The sequence below is a fragment of the Chelmon rostratus genome, chromosome 24, assembly GCF_017976325.1.
Source record: "Chelmon rostratus isolate fCheRos1 chromosome 24, fCheRos1.pri, whole genome shotgun sequence".
Classification (NCBI taxonomy): Eukaryota; Metazoa; Chordata; class Actinopteri; order Chaetodontiformes; family Chaetodontidae; genus Chelmon; species Chelmon rostratus.
The window spans coordinates 13828073-13843853 of record NC_055681.1 but is presented as its reverse complement, the minus strand read 5'-3'; positions in this window follow the sequence as shown (position 1 = coordinate 13843853).

The following is a 15781-nucleotide window of genomic DNA, read 5'->3' as shown; positions in this document are numbered from 1 at the left end:
TCTTCCTCGCCATCAATATAATCCATCTGATTATTATGAAGCAGGGATTGAAAATATGCGTTCGACCTCTAGCAGCTGGTAATTTCCACACGGTAGCATCTCACTCCATCTAACTCAGACCTTCTCTCTGGCTTTTAGCCAAAACCAAATTGAATTAAACTAACTACTAATCGCTCCCCACCCACCCCACCACCCAAACCCAATTCACTCAGCAGCTTTTAAATGACTTTTATTGGATGATAAACTTCTCTGCATGGCTAACCCAGGCTAGCTTATCCCTCCTGCAACCGGTCCTTCACCTTACTACAGCGACTTCCTGTGCAACCGCTACATTTCCTGTGAAAGTCAAAGGCTGGTGCATTAGAGGTAATGTCACTGATCTTCTTTCAGCTCATTTTTGATTGCTTGAGGTGCTTTCAAGTACTATTTTTACCAAATCATCTATTCTTGTTCACTGTGTAACCTTGCTTCTTCACAGAGCCCTTCCCATCCTTCACCACAGCCCTTCTTGCACTTCAGATCCTTCATCCGTCGCCCCCCCTTCGTCTTTTACTTCTCTGTCACCTCTCTGCTATGTCTGCATCAATACTGAGCCCTTTACGTGATCCTTGCCTGGTTCAATAATGCCGTGTGCTCTTCTGGGGCGAGGCCCCTCCGGGGTCGCCTCTCGGCAAATAAGATATCGAAGGGACCAATTAAAATGCCGTTGTGATTGTGCGTAGGCTCTGTTGCGGGGGGTTTGCGCTGAGATCTCTCGGACAGTGGGGGCTGTGGGACAGTGGCCATGAGTGGAGGAAAAGATCCACATTTCCACTTTAAGCCTCTTCCATTTAAGTCCATAATATATTATATTTTCCTCACTCTTGCTGGACTATAAAGATAAAGCTTTGTCACTAAATCAGTGGGCACAGCTTTAACAGAAAAGGGCATCACATCCCTGCTACACTAATGTTGTTTATTGCATTTACCAGCCTAAAGCATTATATATACCAGAGTGTCAACACAGGAAGTGAAATAGAGCTGGGCCATGAACCGAAATTCACCAAAACTCATATGATGAATCTCTAACCAACCTTGTTTCGGCCGTGTCGATGTGTTCTGTAATTTAGCTGTCTGACATGCTGTAGTTTGTAAAGCACCACTTCAGTGTGCCTGACTCTACAAAAATGAGTCACACAGAACCAAAAGTAGCCCGTCATTGTCGACAGGGGATGCCTTTTTGTGCTAGAGCCAAGCGTTATGGTTTAGCGGAACTGCTGATGATGAAGTAGTAGAAACGCAGTGTTTCATTCACTAAAACAAACATGGCTGGGATCTGCCGTTTCCCCTCCTTTTTGTCCCACTGTGTCTCCCTTTCCCTCTGTCATGTGTAAGTGTCTCTCCGCAGGGTGTGGCTGGTCCGGCCTCCTCCTCTCCTGAGCACACCTGACACTAATCATTCGATCAAGACTCACCTGTTGCCACAGTATAAAAGCTTTGACCACCCAGTGTTCATCGAGTCATCTCCAGAGATCAGCTTCAGAGATCTTTTTGCCGTTTTTGCCTTGTCTTGGACATCTGGATGTCTTCCTGCCTCTTCACTCTCTGTCGACTCACCAGCTTGAGTGTGTGGATCTAGACTCTGTTGCACATTTTTTGAAACTTTATTAAACCATTGCCCTTTTTTTTACATTGCCTGAGTTTCAGCGCTCTGGTCCGTTTATTCCTGGTGAAACCATTACAGTTGCCTCTTAGCATAATCCAGGTAGTGATCACGTGCGTCAACACAACATAATCATGACAACCACAGGTAAAACACAGATAGTAAATTTACCAGAAGCACAGAATGTTTTAAATACAACGAAACAAAAATAAGTTTAAAAAAGATGTAAACTGCATCTATATATGAAGGGTTAGACACACACTGTTGTGTGTGTTGTTCGTCATGCAAATACGACCCAAACGAGGAAATGAACAGTAAGTTCCAAACCACTAAAGGGATTGTGTTCCAAAATAGACTTTAAGACTACAAGACTGAATAACAGGAAACATCCAAACAGTGATTCTTTATTCTCACAGATGTGTTTTCTGCACAATAATAACCCGTCTCCAACCCTAACCTGCAAACTAAGACTACATCAAACTCTCTTTTATTCTTGTTTTTAACACTTATACAGCTGCCAATAACTGATAGTTTCATTCCTGATTATCCATTGTGTCATATTTTATAGTCTGCTATGGAGCAATCCTGTTTTTCCACAATAAAGTCTTCAGATTCTGCCCAATGAGCCACTGTAAAACATTTAATGGTAAATATCTGTACAGGGAATGTGAGTTTCACTGACTGTATCCCAACAATAATCCCAAAACAGCAACATTTAGTGAATGGGAACAATATTTCTATTGGCGAAGACAAAGTGAGAGAAGTGCTGACTGTCTCTGTTGTTGTATTGATGGGATTAATACTGTGCAAATTTACATTGTCGTGTTGAGTTTGCATTAACCCAGAAACCCCAATTAGTTTTGTTTAGGGATGAGCGGCGGAGAAGTGCCGTGGATGTTTGGATAACCTTTTTGGGACAATAATCCCTCACATCGCAGTGTGAAAGTGCCCTCTCGGGCGGGAGATGAAACATGATAAAATGCCCTCTGGGGTGCCGTTCCAGTGGAGAAAATGTGATGCAGTGCACTAATGGGTGCCCTTAAAATGGACAAATCATGACATAGTGCCATGAAGGCTGTCTGACATGCGAAAAAAAACAGTTGGCCTCTACGTGCTTCTAATGGTTAAACAGCTAATAGTTAGCTTTAAGTTATTTTGTTTGGCCCTGCCTCTCAGACTAACAGCATGTTTATAATGTATTAAGATCAGGTGGATGCATATTTGTAGCATTGCAGCAGCTTTTTGTTGTTTGCATGCCAGTTTATTGTGTTCAATTCAACTTGCTTACAGGAAACACATGAAAAGAAGACATTTCATCACATGCAAGCTTACAGGATTTCTGGGAAATATATTTATTGTTAATTCTGTGAGGGGCTGCGACTATGCAATTACCTTGTGCTATTTTAAATCAAAATGGATTTACTTTGGCTAACACGGTCTCCATATTTCTCTGCTAATGGTGCTCAAGCTGTGCGAGCGCAGTGTAGACTGAGCAAAGGTGTTAATCACAAGTTGTGGCATCCCATAACACAAAGGTCACCTTTAAATTCTCACAGGGGATATGAATTTGGGACAAATTCATCCTGCACGAGTGCCACAGATCAGTTGAGTTTGTTGCATAGCCTCAGATTCACATGTTAAACTTGACACCCACTGCTATTACTACTACCATTAGTCATATTTATATTAATATTATATACATGTTATTGTACATTTACTGAAACATATATAGTATACATAAAGTCATATTTCTATGATTAGAAACATATTATTATATGCATAAATACACAGTGTTGGGGGTAAAACGTGTGACATGTTCCATTTTTTAAGAATTTGAGACATAGCACAAACAGCCTGAAGAAACTGAGAGGGGGTCATGCTAACACTAAGCTCACCAAAAGAGACGACATTACTAGCGAGCAGAACAGAACGAGTTTTTTTTTTCATCGATCTGCCCTCCCTTTGTGGCAGAGTGTGATGTCAAAAATAGCTTTTAGAAAGGTTATTTGTTCTGTTATTGTTATATCAAATCAGAATTGAACTGGGATGTCTAACCAAATATAACACAAGTCATGCTTGTGCGGTTATTTTTGCGTAAGTAATGCAAAAGTAGTGTAATCAGTGACACATAAGGCCATTGGGACAGTAAAGTATTACTTTCAAATGAAAGTGATGTAATGTACTACATTTCAACTGTAATAATATTCCCAATAATTTAGTTGCTGAAGTGGTGATACAGTACCGTTGTGAATATCACATCAACGTTTTCAGGAGAGCTGGCTCTGTCCTGGACGGCCCTCTGGACGCCAACGAGGAGGTGGGTTAGAGGAGGATGTTCGCCAAGCTGACATCAATGATGGAGAACCCCTCACACCCCCTGCATGAGAGGGTGGGGACCTTGAGCAGCTCCTACACCAACGTACCGCTGCATCCACTGTAAGTCAGACTGTTTAACTCCAACACTGTTTAACATAGAAGTGTTGATGTTGCTTCACATCACGACATCACAAACCTACTGTTTGCACGGCTCTATTTTTTTAAGTTAACATATTCTGCTAATACAATTAACTGTGTTATCTATTTTTCTAGCGTGCAAAAGTACAAAAAATATTTTATTACTCGTATCTTACTCAGGTCTAATTCAAAATGAGCCATCCTTCTCAAGACAATGTAGTTTTATGATCTTTTTGTTTATAATTTGCATATATAGTTGATTTCATTTTGCATCATTTTATTGTCTATTTTGTTCCTTTTTTTTATTCTTGCTGTCTGTAACTGCTGAATTTCCCCAGCGTGGGATCAATATAGTTTTATTTTGTCTTACCTTATCTTATTATCATTCATTTGGGGTCATGTTTGTCTCCGCCTGATGGATGTAATCCCAATATCCACTCTTCTTTTAGCTCTGGTTTGGTCACCACCAGCTATTGAGAAAAAAAAAAAAACATGTGATTCCTTTGCTGCTCTGCTGAAATGCAAACAATGAGCTAAAACAGGAGTTTCAGAGGTGCAGATTTTGCCATTAAACGCCTTTTGTACCACTCATTCTGAGCTGAAAGCCCTGTTTTCCCCGTCCACTGCAGCACCAGCAGTGAACGCTGCTTTCACGAGGATGGCACGTCTGGCATTTGCTGCCACTCTTGAGACGTGTTCATCAATACGCCACTTGCTCCCCGAATCATTGTGCCAGCCACGTAAACTATTGATGTCTGCGCAGCATCGGCCCTCGTTTGAGATACTTTAAACTGATGATGACTCAATTGGGTGGCCCGGCCCAGGTCGAGGCCCACAGCTCGATACTTTAATACCACAGACGGTCCACACACAGAGCAGCATCCCGTGACCCACATGCACACAGACGTTATTCTGCATTTATAGACCAACACAAGCACGGCGGGTGGACACAATATGTATATATATATTGAATACACTTTAATCATTTACAAAAACATGAATAAATGCTCCATATTTTGTATTAATTAGACATGTGTTATAGGATTATACCTGTAGTATATTATATGTTCAATGATTCATTATATGTTTATTCACCTGAACCAGCTTTAATTGTTTACACATACATTAACTGATACATTAATGATGAACCATTTCATTATTTATTATAGGCTAAACCACATTATTTCTGCACTGCTTATGAATGCTAATTAGTGGGGTTAAACTAAAATGTCAACTTCCATGATAAAACATTTCTTTTTTATTCTTAAAGGAAGCTGCTATTTACAGCAGCCTGCCTTCACACTTGACTATTTGTTATTATATTCAAACATTACGAAATCCAGCCGGAGCTGCTGTAGCGCTAACGGCGGTTAGGAGCAGCGTGATAAGATACTCCTCTTCACATGCACGGCTCATGATCTAATGTATAACTAATGCATGATGTATGGCACACTGCTGTGGCTCAATATTAATAAATGGCCATGTGATTGCCTCACACTCTATAATTCATAGTCAAGTCATAACCTGTAGGATAATGAACACGTCATTAAATTTTCTCTTATTGGCCATTTGCAGCCGAGTAGGTTTTATATTTACGACGTGAAAAGAAAACATGAGGGGCTGTTTGATTTTTGATCAAAAGCAGGAGTCAGGGACGCTTTGGATGTTTTAATTGGCTGAGGACATCCTGCCTCGGATAAGCATGACATCACGATGAGGTGTGAATAAGTCATTTCAAAATGTGAGCGCCAGCAGAGTGACACTACATGAGATTAATGCAAATCAGGAACAAAACAAGCAGGAAGTTACCAGCTTCTCATGAAATTAAGTTTATCAGTTAGACCTCTCATGCTCCCTCGCTCTAGTCCACATCCCTTTCTATGTGGATCAGATGGGCCTAACACTTCAATTAAATTCATTTGATCTCTTCAATGATGTATCCAGTTTCCACACCCACACTGCGTATGCACAGCAGATGCGTCTCATGCTTCGGCAGGGGGTGCCCTGTTGTCCTGTCGCTGAACTAGGAAATTGTTTCTCTTGTTGTTAATACAAAACAGGGTAATCTAGCAAGAGCAGATAATCATGCACACAAACCATGTGAGTAGGAAAGGAATTCCAGGCTATGCGGGTTCCATTTGAGTTTGGAATTCTTCCAAATAATGTGCTGATTTTTTTTTTTTTTTGAAAAAGTCTCATTACTAATCTCCATAATGGGTCAAGCTGGATGGAATATTTTCATTAGACACTCCCTGCCTGGTAAACCCACAGTTTATGCCCCCAGTTTGTAATGCAGCCTCTCTGTTGCAGATTTGTAGCCTCCGAGATGAGCTAATCCCGATCAGCGTGACATCATCGGGGTTGTTGTTTTTTTTTTTTTTCCAAAGCCCCTCAAGAGCCACAGAAGACATCACACAGCTGCCAAGAAAACAGTCTCACCACAATGTCCTTTTAGTAGCTGTTTGAGGAGCTTTTGATCATTTCACGTAATCTGTATCGGCAGATGGTGTTTGCCCGGAACCTCAACTTTGAAGCTGGAATGAACAGAATTCCTTAAACTGCTCACAGGGAATGCAAAGATGGGCATGTACAGTACAAGGCATCCGCTAACGCCATCAAACGCTCCACAACAGCTACGAATGGGATTGTTTTTCCACTGCTGTTTCCAAGGCCAACACTTATCTTGAAGATTAGCATCTCAGGCGGTGAATTCGATTGGTCATCAGTCACCAGCTTGGTGGTTCGATGCCCGACTTCCTAATGTCCTTGAGCAAGACAGCCCAGACTTCTCACGAGGGCCAGACCTCCGTCTTTCATGGCAGCTCTGACACAAGGTACAAGGTGAATGAGAGGCACATTATGACGTGATCTGTCCCACTAAGCTTGAATAACTCCAGTTACCATTTAAACCTCAACCTGATAAATGTATGGCCACCACAGCGGACGCTAGTGCATCACCCATTACACTGCCACCCACTGGCCAGTGGTTGTAAGTGCAACACAAATGTCTCAAAACCAAGAAGGCTGACTGAAGGAACAGGAATGCTGAGCAGCTCAGTCCTTCTATTAAAGGAGACCATTGCAGGTAAATAAAATTTGGTAACGTCAAGTAACAACTAAGGAGTTATACGATTGTTAAAATTTCCATCGGTGTGTTAAATACATGTTTCTTCGGTTGAGAACTCAAACTCACGCTGTCCACCTGAGTGGACATGCGGGAAAAAGAATTTTTTTTCATGCCTAAAGACTAATAAAAACACTTGTTGACTGTCATAATTAATGCATGAGAGCGTGAAGCACTGAAAGGTGCTACATGGCAGCGCAAAGGGGAAAAACAACATTCTGTTTTGGGATTTTTTGGTATCAGTTAACAGGGAATGACTTCCTAAATCATAGCGTAGCTCCCACACTACACTCAAGCTAACATATTAAACATTTGAGACATGTTCGCAAATCCGAGAATGATGCCCGAACAGCAGCCGAGCAAACCACAACAGAGCTCAATCTCTGCCTCTCTGACACACTCTCGACAAACAAAGACATTTGTTGCAGGGCTGCGATAACGGATTGTATTATATGACTGCTGTCCCTGAAGTCACATCTCAAATGTGCTCGCCCACCTGGTGAGCTCAGAAAACTGATTAAGTGAAGCGATGCACTCGCCGAAGTAAGAGAAAGAGTTTAGCTGGGAACACCGCGACCTGAGGGACGCCTCGGCAGCTGCAGTCGATTTTACCCGGCAAATCTTTTGATTCCTGTAGGTCCCATTTTAAGTATTCCTTTTGATGACTTCTTTTATATCTTCCTTCATTACATTCCCTCTCATATAAGCTTTTTACATCTCCAGTGGGCATGTAATTATCCATGAATCCTCGGGGAAAATAGCCTCGGTGCAATATGGGCATCTTAAGTGTTGTGAATATTTGTCTCATCCATTTTCTAATTCAAAGAGTCAGAGGCCCCTTTGGAATTCCCACCTCTCATCTCCCATGCTTTTACACGCTCTTTGCCCAGGGTTTTTTTTTTTTTTTTTTTCCTTATTTTTTGCCATTAAGCTTACAGCCGGCTGTGTTGCCGGCTACATTTTCACCGGAGGATGAGAGGAGCAAAATCAGAGGGGACCGTCACAACAAATCCCAAAGTGCAGAAATGAAGATTAATGATTCCCTGACCCACCGGAGCCTGAAATCAGGACTGAAGCACCGAAATGAATGAAATGAATAAGAGCCCCTGAAACATTTTGTCCACATTTACTCAAGCTCCCCCTTTTTTTTTTGTTTTTTGCAGATATCTGGTATTAAGTCGAGAGATAATGCGGCCAGCGCTCACCTGCGGGAGATTAATTTTGCAACATGATTAATTATGTAAACAGCGTTATCAGCGTGAGATGCTTACAGATCGCTGCATCCGGAAATTTGGATTCTGTCAGCATTGGCTTGTTTACCCTCATTAATGGCGAGCCCGCGTCCACCAACAAGGTTGCTCAAGGTTGCGGCTCCTCCGTGGCGAGCTGCACGGTCAGCGCGGGAGGCGGCCTCACCCGTAATCCTCAGTTCACCGTTACACACAGTTGCAGTCATAAAATGAAAGGGAAAAATGTATTCTGAGTGTTTTATAACCTTGTCGGTTTGGAATGAGAATGAATGTCAGTGTTACAGGAGAGATGGAAACGTCCAGCTGAGATAAAAGCGCTTTGACTGCACCGCAGTGTGACGGACCTTTCATGCACTTTATACTACATGCAGGTCCCAAGTTTTCCCTTTTGAGAGTGTTGAGTGCTCTTTTATTGAGTTCTCCTCACATTGGCAGGTGCGGAAGTTGTCAATCAGACTCTGGTGGCGACCAAACAACCAGACTGGGGGTCAGACGGTGGTGTCGTTTGTTGGTGGTGTGAAAGGAAACAAACGCAAGAATTTTTGATATTGGATTTTAGCATAAACTCAAACCTAAACTCCTATTAAATATATATTTCCCAAGGAAAGCAATCTTCTGAGCAGTCTTTTTTTTTTTTTTTTTTTTTGTGGCCATATTCATTGTTATATATGATCGATGGGCTTTAGCAACATTCCGGACTAATAATGCTCATAAGCCCATAAGCTCATAGTAATGCTCACAACATAAGCTTATTAAGTTTTTTCTAGGTGAGCTATTAGTGCCACTAGAGAACTGAAATAACCTCATCAGGTTCAGTAGTGTGGCATGGCATGCTGTCAGTAAATAGTATTGGATTTTCCTCCATGTGATATTCTATATTGACCTGTGCATATGGTTCATATATAGTTTTATAGATTATTTTTATTCAGCATGCCTCCTTGCTGAAAAGTCACTAATTCTAAAGTAAGCCTTCACATGTTTATACTCCTATAACAAGACTTCAGTTGGACAGTCTTGCATATACTTGCATTAAAAAAAATTCAAGGATAATCTGTATTGTTCTGAGACAGAAATTTATTAAAAAAAAAAAGTTTTATTGTGAACTTTTAAATTTGACTATATATAAAACCCATATAAATAATTTGTAGGTTATCAAGACTGGTTACAGAAGAACACAGGTGCAAACATTAGTTTTGTTCATCAAAATCAGCAACAGTTTTAGTTACAGCCTAGCATTTTTCATTTAAAAAAGTCAAGTCAATCAAGACAAAAGAAGACTCAAATGTTGTGAAGTCAAGTCTCAAGTCCTTGAGGGCAAATACAAGTCAAATAAATCTTGAAATAACCCTGTTTGTGCATGTGATGATTGAAAGGTTTCTGTAAAATGTGTGCAAGAATCAGATTTCTGAAGCGTATTCTGATGAAGTATTAGAGGAAAGTCAGACAGCTTGATGAGTTATCAGGAGCAGAACGATTGATCACTGCTGAAAGGAAGAGGAGGCCACGCGACCATGGCGACCACACAACACAGAGACGCACCGTGTCGTCATCTACACATCCCGCCTCTCGTCTGTTGCTGCTGTTTGTCAGGCGTCGGCGCAGAAGTCAGAGCTCCGCGGGGGCAGGAGGCACTCTGCACTGCAGCACTGCAGGCATCCGTAACATGTCGACTCAGCATTCAAAAGCAGGTAACGAGGGCCGCGCTGTGAGATAATGGAACCGTCGCTGGGTTGCAGTTGTAGGTTTACGTTAAGACCGTCACTTTTCTTTATTTCCACCTTGTTGCACATTTCTGATATTATTCCAGCTGTCATAATCCAGATGAGAGAAGACAATTGATGCAAATGCATTGGGCTTTCCCAGCAGTGAGAGTTCTGTGGGCATTTTTGCCTCTGGTTTCGCCTGTCAGGCGGCACACGGGCTTCTAAAACCCTCCCATTGGTGGACATAAAATTCATATTTTCATTTACTTAACATAACCAGAACCAAACATCAATCTCAGATAAAACAGTAAAAAGCAGCACTCGTTAGAGTTAAGATGAAAATATAACACGACACGGCAATGAATTTTTAAGAAGGAGTGGTGCATGAATAATGAAACACAGAATTTTGACTTTTTTAGGTTGAAGGTTCACGCGGGAATAGTAGTTCGGCCGTGAGGGGAGGCTGAAAACTGAGAGCCGGCCTTCACGTTGGGTTTTTCCGTCAGTCTGATTTTTTTTTCAGGAGCTTCCGTGACCAAAACCAACCAACGAACAAGAACTTAGCGGATCGTTTGCCCGGGGATGGGATGGTGGAGTCACCGGCAGCTCTGACCTGAAAGCGCTGACCTGGGTCCGGTGAAGCCTCACATCGAGGTGGGTGTTTAGCCGGCTCAACTTTTGGCCTTGCTTGCCCATTTGCTGAGCCTGTCACCGGCCAGACTGTCAAGTCAACCTTGTTTTCATCTCACCTGCTCTGCCCACACCCACCAGAAACGCCACACTGAAGTTCCAGCTTGCCGTCAGCAGCACACAGCAGAATTTTAAGATCTGCAATCAGATATTTGTTACCCCAAATGCACCTCGGGAGCCAAGGTCGACTCCTGTCCTTCAGTTTCTATGTCCACAGGCTTGTTGCTTATTGCCAGACAAGCTTTGAATATTGCTGTTAGTTAGACTAAAACCGACAATGTGTCTGCTTCCTACTGAAGACTTTGAAAACAGCTCACACACATATACCTTCATTTAAAAAAAAGGGTTCGGCAGTTTCCTAAATCATCTGGTCACTGCAGCTTTTATCAAATGTTACTCAAACAGGGGGAAATTGTGTGTCTGCTAGCGACTATTTTCAGCTGCAGATTAATCCACATTTGGTGCTCCAGAGAGCGTTTCTGGCAGCAGGACAGTTTGTGTCCGATTGAGCCAAAATAAACTGCAGCGTGTATGCATGTGTGTGTGTTTGTGTTTGTAGCAGTTGTCCATCTTTTGTACGAATGACTGAATCGGAGTCTGATGTCCGTCCAAGACGTGAAGAGCTTCAGTCGTCAGCTATCTGACACTGTGGTGAACAATCAGGACATTTATGTCTGCCCGAAATAGCTTCTCTCTGAGCGATTCCCAACCGGCTTGCTGTCTGAATAACTGTATCGTCCACGTTGATCAAAACAGGCTGAAGACAGACGCATCAGCTCTGAGATCAGCTCAGCTCCGCTGTTATTCTTCCCTTCCACTTGTTGTCAAAGTCCTTATTTTTCACCCTTGACCTCTCCAGGCTGGAGGCGACCACATCAGAACGGGCCGCCGGGGAGGACGCATTAGCTGCTCGCTCCCGTCAAAATAAAAGATGAGAAATGCTGCGTGGAGCTGTGTTCTGCTTTAATTCAATCAGATCTAAACTATTTCATGATGGTCTCTGCTGCTTTTTTTAATAAATATATTAATGCCAATTATCATTCCGAGCCTGCTTTTTTCTGTTTATTCAACAAAAGCAATTTAACTGCAGATTATGCCATGAGTTCTTTGTGAAATAATAATAGCAATATAACTCTTAATACCTCAAGCATGTCTGAAAATGTTCAGTACGTCATAATTACCCTTAAATCCCGGATGTCCTTGGATTTTTGAGTCACTGAAGATCATACCGCCAATAAAACGTGATTCAAATGTGGTGCTTTTGTTTTCCTGTCAGTCCGTGATTGGTTTGGAGGCTAGTGCAGAGTAGTTGTCGGTCCTTTCAAGGGGCCGATAACGTGTTTGGAAAAGAAAAGAGAAGGAAGCTGGAGGCTGTGTGTGTGTGTGTGTGTGTGCCGTGAGCTATGGAGCTAGGTGATTGTTGGATATTGCCCTGCACCGAGCAATTCAGCGTAAATGTGTTGTGAACAAAAGATTGCCGCGGATCACTGGTCAGAGGCGGCGGCGGTAATGGGGTCCCGGGCGCCGCGGTGTTTAACATGGGCTCTGCCCGGGACGGCTCTCGGTACATACAGGGATCCTCCTCGCGGACATGGCTATCGGGGGGAGGGACACACCACGGGAATGCTATCAAAACGTCCAGACACGTCCCCACCTCCGAGAAATGCCCCGCCCTGACCCTCCGCGAGCGAGATTCCATCAGGCTGCACATTTCACACCTCGGCCTCACACGCTCATCTATCCTGAGAGGACTTTTTCCTCTTTTTCTGAAATCTGCAGTGCGCTGACATAATCACAAAATGAAAGGCTAATTGCGTACCAGAGAGTGAGTGTTAAAATAAATCACTATTTTATTAAAAATCTACATCTGTGTGCATATTTTTTGTTTTAATTAGTCGGTTTCTCACTTTCAGGTTCATCTGGAGGTGGAAGTTGTGGTCCAGCTGCATGGCTAACGCTAGTGTTATCTTGGCCTGTGGTCATTTCTTTCCACCTTTCCTGACCTCTGACTCCAAGCTGCACACCTCTTTATTTTTGCCATTTGAATTTCCTGTAACGTTAATCCACTTTCTTACATCCGTCATCACCTTAACATGTTGGTGTCAGTGCTCGGCCTCATCTAGACGTGCAGCTTCTGCATCCACGTCACATGGGATGGACGGCAGAGATGGGAGAGATTCCCGCTTTCATGGGCTGCAAACTTGAAGAGGGTGATGAGTTGTTCACTGAAAGGTTCAGGGTGTTGTGCATTAGAAGCCAGCGTCACAGAGCCAAATAAAATATAGTAACATTACAGAGGGCAACACTGTTTAAATGTGATTGTAATTTATTTTCCAGCATTACAAATACGCTTGTGTTGTGTCTTTCAGAAGCAAATAACCAGAGCAACAGAAAAAACAAAGTAAGCGGACGGATTTTCTGCACCACCCAGCATCGACGACTGGAGAAGAATCTGCCAGATCAGTCTGTTTTCAGTCTCTGACTTTATGGATGAGTCACTGTCAACACTGCCAGTATGCACACGCAGCAGTGTCAGAGATTACAATATCACATCACACGAAATGCCACTGATTTGTCCGCTCGCGGCGTCCTGCAGCCCTTTGTGCACGGCCCCGCTGTGTTATGTCAACAGGGGTGATTACGCGTTATGTAAGGGTGGGAGTTGGACCGCTGGCCGAGGATCAAGCGTTGGAGGATTTGGAAGAAAGGTAGATGTGTTTTTATAATGGATGGACATCCCCCCATTATGGCCACAATGCATCCCTTTCTGTGATGCATGTGTTTATATGTTACATGTACTTGTTTTGTGTGTAGCATCAAACCCATGCACCTCTTGGAGGACTCTGTTTAATGGATGAAGAACATGCAGCCAGGCTCCAGAACAGCATGTTAGTGCAGGACAACATTCTATTGCAGAGTGTAGAAGTGATTGTTTTGGAGGACAAACTGAGTTTATGGATTCGACGTATGTTTTCCTCACCCAGAGCTGGAGATTACAGATTAAGTCATGGACAGACTTGGGGAAGCTGTACTGGACGTACACCATCATGGGGACGCGCCCAGCCCATGAGCCAGGCTTGCCTAATGACCCAGAGCAGCTACCAGCCTGTGACATGCCCTCATTCCCTGGACCTGGGGGAGTCAATGTCGTAGGTGACCTCACTGACCAGCCTCGCCGGCCATTTTTCCTCCGGCGACCTCTCAAGGAGTGCAATCACAGCGACCACCAGACTGGCACTGACCTCGGTGGCGCTCCACCTTTTCATGAGAGTTTACATTATTAATTTTATCGACCCTATCCCCCCGCAAAGGATTGCACAACTCACCGAGCAGTTTCTCACAGAGCTCGTCATAAGACTGCCAAATAACTGTCCAGCTAGAAATCACCCTTCTCATTCCTCACTGCGCTGCACTTAATGCCTATTACCGCTCTACGCCTGCACACATGCTAAATCAGTGCATACTTGCATTGATAGCCTGCACATACTAACCCGCTGTATTCATCATGTACGCTTCAAATTGTACGCTGGCATACTCTTATCTTGCTGAACTCATCTCCTTGTACACGGCAGTCTTATCTCACCTACTTACACCTATTATTACACCTATTTATTTTCTGTTATTTCCTCCGAACACCACTCTCTGAATACTTATCACTGCGCTGTCACAGAGTGAGCACAAAAGAATTGTACTCACTTTTACGCCTGAGTGAATGTGAGATTTGATTATTGACATTGTATTGTATAAATCTGTGTGACTAGTTCAGTTAAAAGGATCCTGGACCATGTGCCGTCTTCCCTATCATAGCTTTGCACACATGGGCATAAGCTCTGGAAGTGGCTTTATGAATATGGGCATGGTGGCGACCACAACATGGATGCGGTGAAGCAGTTTCGGAAGGAGAAGAGGGCTACAGTCGCTCATCACTTGCTCACGAAGGACAGTGTTGTTTTGCTGGGTAAAAAGAGAGCTGCACTGTATGAAACATCATTACTTGTCTCCTATTGCACAGTGTTTTATTATCTCTACAAGTTTTGATAGTCAGCTAACTGCTGCTAGCATCAACTAATAAACAATGTGAGTTAGCTGGCTGTGTAGCTTGAGCACATATTAAAAATAGTCGCATGATAATTAGCCAACAGGTCGGAGTTCTGTGTTTCTGTTGAGTTTGAATGACGTGCGTTCTACAATCATAAAATTACTGTTTCTGTGAATGGAGTCTGGTGGCTTTGGCGAGTGCATCGTAGTGGCTGTTTCTGGTTAAAGGAAAAAAAGATCTTTAACAAAAAAGTCCATCTCAGTCGGGATGTTGTGAGACGCTTAGATTAACAATCTGAGCCTGTCAGTGGCAAAAAATAGATAATTCTAGTGGATGTACATGGTTTGAAAACGCACGGTGGGATTACATTGCAGCCTGTTTCGTGGCTGCCAGCTGCACTCTCGCTCGATAGTGGACCATTTTCAAAAATTGTCGTCCCTGTTGGCAACTTAGACACAAAAACATGGGAAAATAGGTTCCATAAACACATATAATATTTAAGAGGAGTTTTCTCCCATTTGTCAGGGACATTTTCCAGGACATGACTGACTAGGAGATGCACTCCAGCGTGCTTCTCAGAGCAAAATGAACCAGTAGGTTGTTGGTTAAAAGCTGGCAGGCTATCGAAAGCAGAATCGACTGAAACTGATATCCCTAGTCGCTGCTTATTACATGCTAACATGTTTGTTTTTCTCTTTTTCAGCTGAGTTTGAGTTGAGTTGAGTTTGAGTTTTCTAATTTCTTTGTACTGTGTGATCAATAAATCGGTTTTCTGCAACCACATCTGTTCAGCATCAGCATCTGTTACAGTCAACAGACTTGTGGGGGAACAGAACAGATGCACACATGCAGATTTTGATTTCATTTGATTTATTTGGA